Source organism: Eublepharis macularius, chromosome 4, assembly GCF_028583425.1.
Source record: "Eublepharis macularius isolate TG4126 chromosome 4, MPM_Emac_v1.0, whole genome shotgun sequence".
Taxonomy (NCBI): Eukaryota; Metazoa; Chordata; class Lepidosauria; order Squamata; family Eublepharidae; genus Eublepharis; species Eublepharis macularius.
In genome coordinates this window covers 183,007,255-183,022,482 of record NC_072793.1, presented here as the reverse complement: position 1 = coordinate 183,022,482, position 15,228 = coordinate 183,007,255, and the positions used below count along the sequence as shown (strand labels likewise).

General features: G+C 49.6%; 1 pseudogene; it reads right to left on the bottom strand.

Annotated features, from left to right (window-relative positions):
• The window catches only part of LOC129329149 (zinc finger protein 420-like), a 37,507-nt pseudogene extending 25,648 nt beyond the window's left edge, over positions 1 to 11,859 (bottom strand).
• Positions 11,860 to 15,228: the final 3,369 nt, after the last annotated feature.

The window sequence follows — 15,228 nt, the reverse complement described above, 5'->3', positions numbered from 1 at the left end:
TCCTCATTATGGTCTAGTAACACCAGGTGCCACAGAGTAAAACCCTCAGTCCCTGTTGTTTTGCCATTCCTGGCAAAAGCACACAGAAAAATATGGAGCCTGAAATTAGGGAATGAACTGAGTTAAGTGCTGTTCACAAGGCAAGAATACCAAGCTTTGGGGCCTGGAAACACGTTCCAAAATCATGGCTGGGAGTCTTGTCCTCTGACAAATTGCATGGTAGTGGCTGATCCGCAGCATGTGGCCATTTAGAGGGACAACATCATTTCCTTGTGACTGTGCCTGGCCGAGACAATGGAGAAATCGCATTGTGGCCTGATTGCTGAAGGAAGGGTAAAATCTCTGGCATGTCCTGCCCTGGGATTCATAGGAAGGAGACACAGTGGCTGGAAGAAGGGGCAGCCCTTCTTGGAGGAGTTGGGTGGGACTGGTCTTCTGGGTGCAACCAGGCTTTGAGAAGGCCATCAAACGCAAGCATCCCAGAGGACAGAGATACACCAGCACCTGACCGGGTGAGGCATAACTGGCCATGGGAAGAAGGTAACTGGGATGATTTTAATCTGAAGAAGAAACCTGGAGGCACTAAATTACTTTCGCCTCTCACTTTAAACGTCACAGGGTTAAGTTTAGTGTGGGGAGACAAGATGCCTTTTTACGTGTTTGGTCTTCCTACGCTCAGATGTTGTAGTCTCACAATGTTCAGCTGGTGGTTTTGGGTATGTTCACTGCATGCTACACTCTGCATGATAACCCGCTCCCTTTCTAAAATGTGTGTCTCCGGGTCTCCCCCTAGTTCTGTACTGACTCATTTCAAGGGGAGGTTCTGATACTATGAAGGAGAAAGCAGGCCGCAAACCTCTTAGAAGCAAACGGAGGTAGCCCCGAGAAAAAAGGAAGGGGACTGAGGGGGCTGGAAACTAGAAAGCAAGGACTTCCTTGTGGAGGTCTAGTAACCTGAGACCAAAGCCAGTAGCAGAAATCCTGCCCTCTCGGGGCAAATGCAGGCCTGCATGGGTCATTTTACCAACAGCCTTTCCTCCCATCCTAAGGACACCCCACAATTTGGAGACATAGCCCATGCCCTCTCTTCCAGTACAATAAAGGACCAGAGGTCACCACCACTCTTTCCTTTTGCAGTTAAATACAGGAAGAAGGCAAGAGTGGGAAAAAATAAAGGGTCAAGTTTATATTCCAAAAGAGAACCCATCTTGAGATGCAACAGTTTAAACCCCAATCGCCTTGTGTTGCACAAAGAGGGGCAGCTGGCAATTTTCTCTTACCTCTGAAGGGAGAAGCACTCCTGCGTCCCACCAAGAGGATCCGTTCACCCAGTCTGAGCTACATCCGAGCTGGTGCTGAGCCAGCCCCCCTTGACCCACATTCCCTCCCTGCAAGACCCCCTTCTGCACATTTCCTGGAGTACTAAATCAGCTTCCCAAATGTCTACTCCAGGCAACACACAATCAGATGTTAAGCAGATCGGCTGGATCCTGACTGCAGTCTAAAATACTTGAAGAAAGCCAGGATTTCCTTTGTGTTATGGATATGGCTAGAAATATAGGGGAAGCCTTGCTGGATTTCACCAAGAAGTTCATATAGAAGAATAGGAGCCCCTCAGAAGCACAGTAGTTAGTTATCATCCTACTATATAATTGAGTAAGCGTGTTTCAGACAACTTACTTTATAACCTGGTGCACCGCCAGAGGGCACTGCCGTGGAGGGAAGCCAAGGCAAGGCCGGGACTGGGAGGGGAACAGGGGGCAATACCAGCTCCCTGCCTTCACCCAGTTGGTATTAGGAGAGGAACAGGTGGCAATACCTACTCCCCACATTAACCCAGCTAATATTAGGAGCGGAGCAGGTGGCAATGCCCAACCCCACCTTAAGCCAGCTGGTATTAGGAGCGGAGCAGGTGGTAATGCCTGTCCAATGCCTTAACCCAGCTGGTATTAGGAGAGAAACAGGTGGCAATACCTACCTCCCACCTTAACCCAGCTAATATTAGGAGTGCAGCAGGTGGTAATGCCTACCATCCCACACACCTTAACCCAGCTGGTATTAGGAGCAGGACAGGTAGCAATGCCCACCCCCGGCAATTCCCACACCCCACCTTAACCCAGCTAATATTAGGAGTGGAACAGGTGGCAATGCCCACCCCCGCCTTAACATGGATGGTGTTAGAAGCGGAGTAGGTGGTAGTGCCCATCCAATGCCTTAACTCAACTGGTGTTTTGAGCGGAGGAGGTGGTAATAGCCACCCCCACCTTAACCCTGCTGGTATTAGGAGCGGGGCAGATGGCAATGTCCATCCCCTGCCTTCAACCAGGTAGTATTAGCAGTAGGGCAGGCAGCAATGCCCACCCTCACCTTAACCCAGCAGGTATTAGGAGCGGGACAAGTGGCAATACCTGCCCTCCTTCTGCTATCTGGGATCAGGAGCTGAGCAGGTGTCAGTGCCCCCCCCTCCGCTTTCAACCAGCTGGTATTAGGAGTGGAGCAGGTGGAAATGTCCACCCACCATTTTAACCCAGCTGGTATAAGGAGCAGAGCAGGTGGCAATGCCCACCCCCCTTCAGCCAGCTAGGATCAGGAATGGAACAGGAGGCAATGCCCGCCCCCACCTCACCCAGCTGGTATTAGAAGCAGAGCTGGTGGTAATGCCCACCCCTGGCAATTCCCACCCCCCACCTTAAGCCAGCTAATACAAGGAGCAGAGCAGGCAGCAATGCTCACCCCTGCATTAACCCAGCTGGGATTAGCAGTGGAACAGGTGGAAATGTCCATCCAATGCCAGGTGGCTATGACCTCCCCCGCCTTTACCCAGCTGGTATTGAGTGGAGCAGGTGGAAATGCCCACTCCCCTTCAGCCAACTCGTAGTAGGCATGGAGCAGGTGGCAATGCCCATCCCCCACCTTAACCCAGCAGGTATTAGGAGTAAAGTAAGTGGCAATGGCCACCCCTGCCTTATCACAACTGGCATTAGGAGCAGAGCAGGTGGCAATGTCTGCCCTCTTAATCAAGCTGGGATCAGGAGTGGAGCAGGTAGCCATGCCCGACCCTGCCTTAACCAAGCTGGTATTAGGAGCGGTGCAGGGGGCAATGCCCATCCCTCACCTTAATGCATCTGGCATTAGGAGTGAAGCAGGTGCCAATGCCCACCCCCCTTCACCCAGCTTGGATCAGGAGTGGAGCAGGTGGCTATGCCTACTCTCTGCCTTAACCCAGCTGGTATTGGGAGCCACAGCAGGGGACCATGCCCACCCCCCTTCACCCAGGTGGGATCACGAGCACAGTAGATGGCAATGCCCACACCCTTCACCAAGCTGGGATCAGGAGTGGAGCAGGTGCCATTGCCCACCCAGTGCCTTCACCTGGGTGGGATCAGGCACAGAGCTTGAGGCAATTCCCTTCTTTCCTTCACCCAGCCAGGATAAGAAGTGGAGCTGGTGACACTGCCCCCCCCTTCAGCCTACTGGAATAAGGCACTGAGCAGGCAGCAATGCCCACCCCATCTTCACCCATCTGTTGGAATCAGGCGCCAAGGAGGCAGCAATCTCTGCCCCCCTTCAACCTGCTGGAATCAGGAGCAGAGAAGGTGGCAATGCTCGCACCCCCTTCACCCAGCTAGGATCAGGCTTGGAGCAGGCAGCAATGCCTGCCCCCCTTGCACATAGCAAAGCCCACTGCCCGCCTTCACCTGTCGGGATCAGGCGAGGAGCAGGAAGTAATGCCTTCCCCTCCCTTCACCCAGCAGGGAACAGGTGGCAATACCCACTCCCCTTCACCCAGCTAGGATCAGGCTTGGAGCAGGCAGCAATGCCTGCCCCCCTTCACCCAGCCATAACCAGACGTAGAGCAGAAGGTAATGCCTGTTTTCCCTTCACCTGGCTGGGATCAGGAGCGGAGCAGGTGCCAATGCCTGCCCCCCTTTACCCAAACTTTATCAGGTGTGCAGCAGGTAGCAAAGCCCACACCACCTTCATCTTGCTGAGATCAGGTGTGGAGCAGCTGGCAATGTCCACCACCTTCCTTCACTGGCCAGAATCAGTGACGGAGGAAGAAATGCCTGCCTATCCGCTCTCCCCTTTCTAGAGCCCGTTGTATTTTCCCCCCACAACGGGCTTTGTTTCTAGTATTATTATGGTTATTTAAATGTTGGCTTCCTTGGCTGCTTTGAAAAGCCCAAGAGGCCCTGTTGACATCCCATAAATCTTCCTTTTAGTTTGCAAAGCAACATTTTAACTTACAATCTAATACAATACTGAGATTCTCCGCCAGAAGAGAGTCTTCCTTAGAAGGAGCCGTTTCTTCCTGTGAATAAAGGGAAAGGGCAGCCTTACCCAGAGAGGCCACAGCCTGACGATTGGCCTCCGTGACTTCCCTGTGAAGGCGTCTTTGGTCCGGACCCAGCAGAGCCCATTCCTCCTCCGTGAAATGAACAGACACCTCCTCGAAGGTCACCGGAGCCTGAAAAGAGAAGAGAAAGAAACCCCTCTCTCCTCTCAGATAATGGCACCCTTCTGCTGAGAAAAGGACTATAATTAGACGCTTGCTTGCAGGACTCAAACATCTCTCAAAATTTTCCTTTTCTGTCCAGTGAGCAGCTCAGACCCAGAGAGGTTAGGGAGGGATGGAGGTACAGGGAGACCCCCAGATTCATGCTTTGCAGTCCCCCACTTACCCGATCTGGCCACACGCAAACCGCTTTCTGTCTTCCGCAAGGAGATGGCAAAGAACAGATCACTTCTGTCAAGGCCCCGCCTGGAAGCAGCAAAAAAGTTACTGGAAGACATTCTAAACTTTCCAAGTCTTTAGCATTTCTGTTCCTGGCATTGGGGAAAAAATGATTCCTCTCTTGGGTCATGGACACAACTCCCCCAGAATCCATACATTTGCAACATGCAATTGTCACCTACAAAAATTATGCCCGTTTCTCCAATAGTGCAGAATTGACAGAATTAAGGAGGAGGAACTCCAAAATGCGAGGAACAGGCAGTTCTGAACTCAAGGCAGCCTTGCAATTGCCCGCTTTGCTGGGAGTCGGGCCTTCTGTCCATCTCCCAGGGCAGCTCATCCATCAAGGCTGTGTCAGTCTCATAACCAGGCCTAGACTGGTGTGGAAAGGATCTAAACAACTGGCCGCATCCCAGAAAGCCTGAAACTGTCCAGGCACCACCTGTTCAGTCACCTTGGCCAAGAATGGAATATTTCAGACTGTTGGAATGAGATCTCCTGAAACCAGGGCAGGGGTCTTTATTTGATTATTTTTATGTTATTTATTAAATTTACTAGCAACAAAGCCCGTTGTGGGGAAAAATACAACGGGGTCTAGAAAGGGGAGGGTGGATAGGCAGGCATTCCTTCCTCCTCCATCACAGATCCTGGCTGGTAAAGGAGGGAGTGGGCATTGCCACCTGCTCCACGTATGATCTTGGCCACGTGAAGTGGGGGGGTAGACATTACCACCTGCTCCGCTCCTAATACCAGCTGTGTTAAGGCGGGGGTGGGCATTGCCACCTGCTCCACTCCGAATACCGAGCAAACAAAACCAGAGACGGCTCCCGAAAATCAAAACGTACACTTGGTAACAGGAAGGAGCCACAATGAAAGTATAACAAAGTACAAAAATGATTTAGTCATTCAAACTGTGTACAACAATAAAGTGCATTCAAACAAACATCACAGGGTGGTCATTCATTTGTAACAAAGTGACTTAATGCTTCACACAAGACCGTATGACCTCAAAGGATTCTTCCAGTGAATCGCTTATTTCCAAAATTTACTGAATCCATTCATCAATACAGTCTCATAGTTCACTGGGAACAATGATCACGAATGACCAATCGTTGAGGGTCCCATGAAAAGTTCCAAGTTGGGGTGGGTGGTGCACAAGATGTTAAGCGCACTGTGGAGAATCCAGTCACACCGGGTAACGAGCTGCACCATCCAACAAGCGTCCGGATTAAATAGCTTGCTTCATGGTGTCCGCTTCTTCAGGGACGGTGTAATAACCACCCTGGTGTGTTCTCCCAACTGGCAACTGATCTACCCACTCTTTGGTGCCTAGATTCAGCGCACTCGGAAGGAACGGTCGTGCTCCTAATACCAGCTGGGTTAAGGCATTGGATGGGCATCTCCACCTGTTCTGCTGCTAATCCCAGCTGGGTTAATGCGGGGGTGGGCATTGCCACCTGCTCCGCTCCTAATAGCAGCCGGGTTAAGGTGAGGGGCAGGCACTGACACTTGCTCTGCTCCTGATCCCAGATGGCTGAAGGAGGCCAGGTATTGCCACCTGTCCTGCTCCTAATACCAGCTGGGTTAAGGTGGGGGTGGGCATTGCCACCTGCTCCGCTCCTAATAGCAGCCGGGTTAAGGCGAGGGGCAGGCACTGACACTTGCTCTGCTCCTGATCCCAGATGGCTGAAGGAGGCCAGGTATTGCCACCTGTCCTGCTCCCAATACCAGCTGGGTTAAGGTGGGGGTGGGCATTGCCACCTGCTCCGCTCCTAATAGCAGCCAGGTTAAAGTAAGGGGCAGGCACTGACACTTGCTCTGCTCCTGATCCCAGATGGCTGAAGGAGGCCAGGTATTGCCACCTGTCCTGCTCCTAATACCAGCTGGGTTAAGGTGGGGGTGGGCATTACCGCCTGCTCTACTCCTAATACTTTGGACAAAACAGGATGATGATGGAAGGCGAGAACATTAACTAGGGAGACCACATGAATATTGGCTGGGAAGAAGAAACATCGAAACGAGCAGAATTATTAGCTGGCAGGCTCATTGCCAACTGCCTGGAGTCTTCGGCTCCCTGGAACTTCAGCCGACCCTTGAATTTTCGTCTTTTGGAGCTTCACATAGAAGATGTCTGCTGTCCTCTAAGACCGTCCACCAGATATTTACCTACGGGAGTTAATACCTGAGGTTTTCAAATTATTGTGGACTTTTTTGGACACTCCTAATTGACTGAATATTGTATTGGACTTAGCACTGTATGATCAATTGTTTGTATATTTATCTCTGAGGATACATGAGTTTTGTAATTTATAGAGTATATTGTGATATGTATGACGGAGCACTTGCACTTTAATTACAGAGTTTGTTAGCATACACCTGGTAGTGTATTCGGGTTTCTCGGGCTGGTTCCCCCTTTTTTGTAGTTGCTACTCGTGTAGTTGCCACCTGTCCCGCTCCAAATACCAGCTGGGTTAAGGTTGGGGGGTGGGTATTACCACCTGCTGCGCTCCTAATATTAGCTGGGTTAAGGTGGGGGGAAGGCATTGCCGCCTGCTCCGCTCCTAATACCAGCTGGGTTAAGGCATTGGACAGGCATTGCCACCTGCTCTACTCCTAATACCAGCTGGGTTAAGGCAGGGTCGGGCATTGCCACCTGCTCCGCTCCTAATATTAGCTGGGTTAAGGTGGGGGTAGGTATTGCCACCTGTTCTGCTCCTAATACCAGCTGGGTTAAGGCATTGGACGGGCATTGCCACCTGCTTCGCTCCTAATACCAGCTGGGTTAAGGCAGGGTTGGGCATTGCCACCTGCTCCGTTCCTAATATTAGCTGGGTTAAGGTGGGGAGTAGGTATTGCCACCTGTTCCGCTCCTAATACCAGCTGGGTGAAGGCAGGGGGCTGGTATAGCACCCCGTTCCCCTCCCGGTCCTGGCCTGGCCTTCCCGCCACAGCATGTTTTCTGGAGCGAGATGGTGCCTTGCCTTGGCTTTCCTCCACGGCAGTGCTCTCTGGTGGTGCACCAGGTTATAAAGTAAGTTGTCTGAAACATGCTTACTCAATTATATAGTAGGATACTTCGCAATGGGCTCAGAGTAGGTAACATGAAGTAATAAAACCAGATTAAAAGATATTAAAACATAAAATGCAGTATAAGAAGGCAGCAACTCTACACGGCAGCCAATATTAGCAGAACCAAACCAATACAACCAAGTGGGATAGAGATGGTATAAAACATCAAGCAAGTTGGTGGACAACGGAGGAAGATTTCAATCCCCCCCTCAAAAGAAGCTCACCACACTCCTAGCTCAGTCATATGCCTGGCGGAACATCTCTGTCTTACAGAACTGGCAGAAGGATAATAAATCCTGCTGGGCCCTAGTTTCAACAGAGAGTTCCACTCTGTTGGTGCCAGGACCGAAAAGGCCCTGGCCTTGGTCGAAGCCAGGCGAGCATCCTTGGGGCCAGGGACCACCAGCAGTCGTTTATCGGCTGGCCTAAGCACCCTTTAGGGAATGCATGGTGATAGGCCAGTCTTCAGAAGCGGGCACACCATAGGCTGTTTCGAGGCTCGGGCAACCACCCCCTCCCTTTCAGGCCCAGTCAGACCTGCCCTGGCAGATTTAATTTGCCAGGATAGGCAAGAGACTAAGAAAAAGGAGGTAGGCCTCAAACCTTCACGGATCCTGTCTGCATCTACAAACAACAGGACGAGTTGGCCCCTGGGACATCTTGCCCTGTCACTGCTAATGCAGAGTCCATGTTGGAAGGGATGCTAAGGAAAACGGGCAGAGTTTGGCCAGTGGTGATCTGCCAACAAGAGGGGGGCCGCCTTCAACCTTCAGATCACCTTCCTCCTGCCCAGAGCAAGACACCAGATCCAGAGTCTGCCCTGCGCAGGACGTGAAGCCTCTTATTACCCGAGACAGGCCTGTGGTTATCATGGAAGTCAAGAAATCCTAAACTGTAACCAATGGGGGAGCCTCAGCCTGGAGGCCAAAGTCCCTCAGAGCAACCAACCTCAGTTACTAGGCCGTAAGGTCTCCTCGAGGCTTATAATTGCTCTACTCTTTGGCTCAATTTTTAACATTATTTGCATTAATTGTCATTTTTTGAGTGTGGAGGCAGCTTTGTTTTCAACACCCTTCTTGCTGGCACCGGAGGGGAGGGGAGCAGGACATTTTATTGTTCTGTTTTTGTCCCATACATATAGGGGATTCTTACATTACCAAGGTTGAATTATAAACCCCTAAAATTTTTCTTTATCAACAACCACAATCCCAGTGGCATTTTAACAAAGTCATTCCCCAGCTGGTTAAACATGTCACACTCACATGTATGTAATATAACTGGAGATGGGGAATGGCCTAAATCGCTGCTCTTTCAATTATTTTGCACTGATCTTAAATTGATTCTAGGCTTTTACTTCCCCAAAAGGACACTTCTATACTGAGAAGTTGGAGCATCTTTCTCACACTGGCCCAGGGAAGGAGGAGTAAAAGCAGCCTATTTACGCTCGAGGAGGAAAACCAGTGGAAACAAAGACCCCTCTGATCTTACCTGGAAAAGCTGCTCCGTGGTGATGCTCCTGTGAGAGCTTTTCCTGCACCTGAAAAAGAAAGGGGGGGGGGGAGAAGGGGAGACTATTTAGAAAGGGGACAGGGAAAAGGCTGAGGGTGGGGAAGGTTTCCTAAACATTTGGGGACAATCTGTACAGATTTCGAGGGCATCCTCGATCATATCTTGTGCCCCACGTATTACACAGATGGATCCTCCCTCTCACCTGCTGCTCCTGATTCTTGGCACCTGCCTGGCTCAGGAGGAAGCCTTCTGCCAGGGCCACTGCCTGGGAACTGGTCTCCGGCCCGCATTCCCTGACCCAGCTCTCCATCTCCGGGGGCAGGACGGCCAGGAGTTGCTCCAAGACCACCAGGTCCAAGATCTCCTTCTTGCTGTGGCCTTCTGGCTTCAGCCACTGGTGGCAAAGATGGTGGAGGCGGCTGCAGACCTCTCGGGGCCCTTCAGCCTCCTGGTAGCGGAAGTGCCTGAATTGCTGGCGCTGCACATCTGAAGGGAGAAAATCCTCTCCCAGGCCCTTCTGCACTCTTTCTTCCCACAGTTCCCTTCTGCTCCCAGCCTCGGGGGCAGAAGGGCCTCTTTTTGCTTCTGGACCATCTGATCCCGGCTCTTCCCTCATGCTCTCTTGCTCTCCAGCCTCCACCTGGACCAGCTGATCGCCTTCCTCCTCTGCTGGATTCTTCTGTAAAGGCAACTGCCAGATCGATGACCTCCTGCAAAAAAAGGACATTTGCTGGAAATGTGTATCTGGACACCTGCCTCTAAAGAGGTGACCCACGACTCAAGAAAGCTGATGGAGCACCCCAGAATCAAGGGTGTTCCTATAGAAGAAGCTGGATGGAGCAAGTGAAGAGGAGCTTCATCACAGCAAGCAGAAAGGCTCTACTCTGCTCAATAAAAGCAAGGCTAAACTAGGAACTAAAGATTCCTGCAGCATTCAGAAGCCAGAGAACATTATGGGATGTCAAAAGTGCATATTTGCAAAGTAATTGTGAAGTTAGAAAGAGTGGCCCAGAAGCAGGATGGCGCAACTGGAGCAGGTTCCAACAGCGGTTTGACTTCTTCACGGAAGCCAGCAGAGCCGTGGAGGAGGCGGAGAAGAGGCCAGGGACCCTAATTTGGAACCTGGAATCCACTGATTTATTTTATATCTTTCCGCTAACTGTGCATATGAAAGTAAGTGTGATTCATTGATATTCAATGATCTATATTTTCATACTGCTGGAGTTTTAATTCATAGCTTTTCATCTTTCATTACAATGTGCTTTTAAGCTGCCTCGGTCAGGTTCTTTGACATACAGGAAAGCAAAGCCAGGCAGAGATCTTGTGAGTTCTGTGACTGATTCGAGAAATGGAAGTCCAAGAAAGGACATCCCAGGGTTTGCTGACTCATTAAGAAGGCATCGGATGGCTGCAGGTGCCCATGAACTCAAGAGGAGGGGGCTGATTTCCAAAAGCCAAAGATCTTACCTTAGCAAATGCAACTGATGTGTGCCAGGCTGGAGAAGTCACCTGTAAGGCAGCAGATTTTCTGGCAAGGAAAAATCGTCCCGAGTCCGTAGGTAGAATTATACCTCGAGTACAAAACAGAGTGAAGAGGGGAACTCTCCAAAAATCCAAGTTTGCTATTCCAGAACTACAAGAGGAAAAAAAAACCAGGAAGGGTGCCAGGCTTCAGAAAAGAATTATGGGATTTCCTCTCCCCCATGTCCCACCATGGCAGCTTCACTCATCTGAACAGGGCCTTCTGCAGGGGTCATCCCGAAAAGGAGCCAAATCAACAGCTGCTCACACAGGTGCCTTCTCTGTGGTGGCCCCACCTTGTGGAATGGACTGCCTGAGGTGGTCAGGAAAGCCCCAACTCTTGATGCTTTCCACAAACTATGCAAGACTGAATTATTCAGGAGGGCATTTTACCCACATTACAGGGCTGTGTCATAAGAAATGGATCAGAGAGATGCTCTGGAAAAAGCTGAGACTATAGACTATTCTACTGGGTACCGGCTAGTGGTGGAGATATGGTCTTATTGGGTGTTTCCATATAAGATTAATAAGAATGTCAAAACCTCTTAGGTTTAGTTTCAGCAGTGTTTCATGCAAATATTTGGATTGATGCTTGCTTTCAGATGTCTGCAATCCACCCCCCCCCCCGTTGTATTATTTATTGAATGACCAAGCTATTGATTGTATTGGCTCACATTTTGCAATCCACCTTGAACACAGTGAGAAAGCTGGTCTATAAATAACGTGAATAAAATAAAAATGAATTAAACAGAAGCCGAAAGAGAGGCCTCATTGCTAGAGTTTGCACACAGCAGCACAATGCAGAGAAAATCCGGCAGAAGGTGCCTGCCTTATTCCGGGAAGAGCTCAGCTCCACCTCCAGTGAAGACAGCAGCAGAAAAGCCTGTTGGCTCAACGGGGCCCTCAAAAGCAGGGAGGCGCTTTGCAAAGGAAAGACGATTGCATTCCTTACCTCTTTTGCAAAGAGTCCTCAGGCTCTGCCTCCCCTCCCCTTCGCCCAACCACACCGCAGCCACACAACTGGGGCCCTGGGACAGGAAGTGACTGTCCCAGTCAGGAGGCCTCCCTTCTTCTGCCCTCTCTAGGAAGGCAGACTCCTTCCCGTTAACTCTTCAGTGGACTTGAAGCAAAAGCAAACCACCTCCACATTGCAGATAATTTCCTAGCCTGTAGGCATCGCCATAACAATCACCTATCCACCACTTTGGGGTGCTGCCACAGCACAAAAACATGAATCCCGGGCACAGATCCTGTGGGGTCCTCAGGATTTTCACGTGGCCACCCAGAGGGTCCCCCCCCCACCCCGTACTCACCATCAAATCACAGACCATGTCCATAGCCACAGAGCACACCACAAAAATCACTTCATGGCACTGCCATGGTGCAAAGTTGTGATTCCACAGCACAGATGGCCACGGATAAGAAATAAAGGATTTTTATGTGGGGCCCAAAACTCACCATTGGCTTACATGTCATGTCCATGGCCACAGACTGGACCAGAAAAATCACTCATCCCCCACTTTGGGGCACTGCAAGAGTGCAAATATTTAATCCCAAAGCACGCATCCTCCTGGATCCAAAGGAATGTCAAAATGGGTTACAACCAAACTTGGAGAACTTTGCAGAGGAAAAAACCTGTGTGTCTGTAGGAGCAAAAGCACTGCTATTTTTTCTTGCTCCCTTGAAATACGAAGCAACTTAGTTGCTTGGCCTTCAACAATGCAAGAGAACAGCTCAGAAGCCTTATGCAGCAAGGCAGTAGCTGTGAGCAAGAACTAGTCTGAGCTGGAAAGATAAGGAGAGAGATCCAGGGGGGCACAGAAACAAAAAGGAGGTGGGTGTTCCTCGGAACAGAGCCTTTGTCTCAAGAAGAAAGGTATAAAAAGACCCTCCCTGCCATGTCTGGGCTGCTTCAGGGTGTTTTTACTTGCTGAAACTTTGTTCCTCCTTATTTCATGAAATAAAGGTTTTTTCCTCTGCAAAGTTCTCCAAGTTTGGTTGTAAATCATTGGGCAAATCACCAGGTCACGAACCTTGCTATTTTTGCAACAGCTGTAAAAACCCTGGGAAGTGAAGATGCATGAGGCTTCATGCTTGGGAGAAGGGTTGCCAACTCCAAGTTGGGAAATTCCTGGAGATTTGGAGGGTGAAGCCTGGAGAAGGCAGGGTTTGAATAAAGAAAGATCTCCACCCTCTAAAGCAGCCTATTTCTCCAGGGGAACTGATCTCTATGGCCTGAAGATCAGTTGTAATTCCAGGAGATCTCCAGGTACCACCTGGAGGCTGGCAACCCTACTTGGGTCCTATCATGTTTTTCTTCTATGGTGGTGCCACTAAGCAATGGATATGTGATTTTTGCAGTGCTTCATCGTGACTACAGTACAAGGTACAGGCTTATGCTGGTTTGGTTCAATTTCAGTGGAAAAAATAATGTGATATCAGGAGTGATGGTTGTTGTGGATTTTCTGGGCTGTACAACCGTGGTCTTGGCATTGTAGTTCCTGACGTTTCGCCAGCAGCTGTGGCTGGCATCTTCAGAGGTGTAGCACCAAAAGACAGAGATCTCTCAGTGTCATAGTGTGGAAAAGATGTTGGCAGGTCATTTATATCTACTCAGGAGGGGTGGGGTTGAGCTGAGTCATCCTGTAAGAGTTTCCCAGGGTGTGGAATGCTAATGGAGGGAGGCTTCACTGTATCCTGAGGAGGTTCTTTTGCATATGGATTGGTGCTTGATGTGCTAATCTTCTCTGCAGGGCTATTGTTGGGTATAGAGTGTTTTGTTAGCCTGGTGTTTTTCAGGACTGGAAACCATGCTCTATTCATTCTTAAAGTCTCTTCTTTCCTGTTGAAATTGTGCTTATGCTTATGAATTTCAATGGCTTCCCTGTGCAGTCTGACAAAGTAGTTGGAAGTGTTGTCACGTATTTTAGTGTCCTGGAATAGGATACTGTGTCCTGTTTGAGTTAGGCTATGTTCAGCCACTGCTGATTTTTCAGGATGGCCAAGTCTGCAGTGTCTTTCATGTTCTTTTATTCTTGTCTGGAGGCTACGCTTTGTGGTCCCGATGTAAACTTGTCCACAGCTGCAGGGTATACGGTATACTCCTGCAGAGGTGAGGGGGTCTCTACTCCCTTTTGCTGAACGTAGCATCTGTTGTATTTTTCTGGTGGGTCTGAATACTGTTTGTAAGCTGTACTTTTTCATAAGCTTTCCCATCTGATCAGTGATTCCTTTGATATATGGCAAAAACACTATTCCTGTGAGAGACTGTTTTTCCTTAGTTGTTTGATTTATCCTTGGTTTACTCGCTCTTCTGATTTCATTTCTGGAGTAGCCATTTGCCTGAAGTGCATGGTTTAGATATGCGAACCGCACTTTCTCAATGAGGAAATTAATCATCTAAACCACGCACTTCAGGCTAATGGCTACTCCATCCCAGCTGGCTGAGGGGGGGCATTGCTACCTGCTCTGCTCCTAATACCAGCTGGGTTAAGGTGGTGGGTGGACATTTCCACCTGCTTCGCTCCTAATACCAGCTGACTGAAGGGGGGAGCCAGACATTTCCACCAGCTCTGCTCCTGGTCTCAAATGGCTGAAGGGGAGCAGACATTGCCACCCTCCCCGCTCCTAATACCAGGTGGGTAAGGCAGTCACCTGCTCCGCTTCTGATCCCAACTGGCTGAAGGGGGGTGAGCATTGCCACCTGCTCTGCTCCTAATACCCCCCCCCCGTGGCATGCACAGCTGTGGACATTGTGCAGCACATCAGTTCATCCTGCCAGTTCATCCTGACTCTTTGGATTTGCCTGGTCTCAACAGGAAATTGGTCCTTAAACATTTAATCACCTGTCAGACAGTTGGGGTTGTATATTTAATTATGTGCCCCTGTCCCAAGTTGTACGTGGGCTCAACACCATTCGCCCCTTGCGTGTAAGAATATTAGAACATGCTTCTAGGATAAGAAACAGAGTATTAGAAGCACCTCTCACGCAGCACTATTTAGAATTCAAGCATGACCCAGCAGATTTCCAGGTTGTGGGACTTTATGCCACACTCAAAGGAACAGGATACCAATGTGATCTGTTGAGGAAAGAAGCAATGTGGATACATTCTTTGGACACAATGGTGCCCAGAGGTTTGAATAACGACCTGTCTTTGAAGTGTTTTTTGTGATAAACTGTCTCTTTAACTGGGAAACAACTTGGCTTCAAGTGCCTAAAGGTCTGAATAGCGATCTGTCTTTGAAGGGGCTGTTGGGCTAAACTGCAGCTTTATTTGTACTTTGGCTTTAAGGTAATTAATAGTGATATATAAACACCTAACCACTTACCGTGACACGCTGGAGCCTTTCTATGCTGATTGGGTGGTGTAATTGAGCTTTTCATTATAACGAAC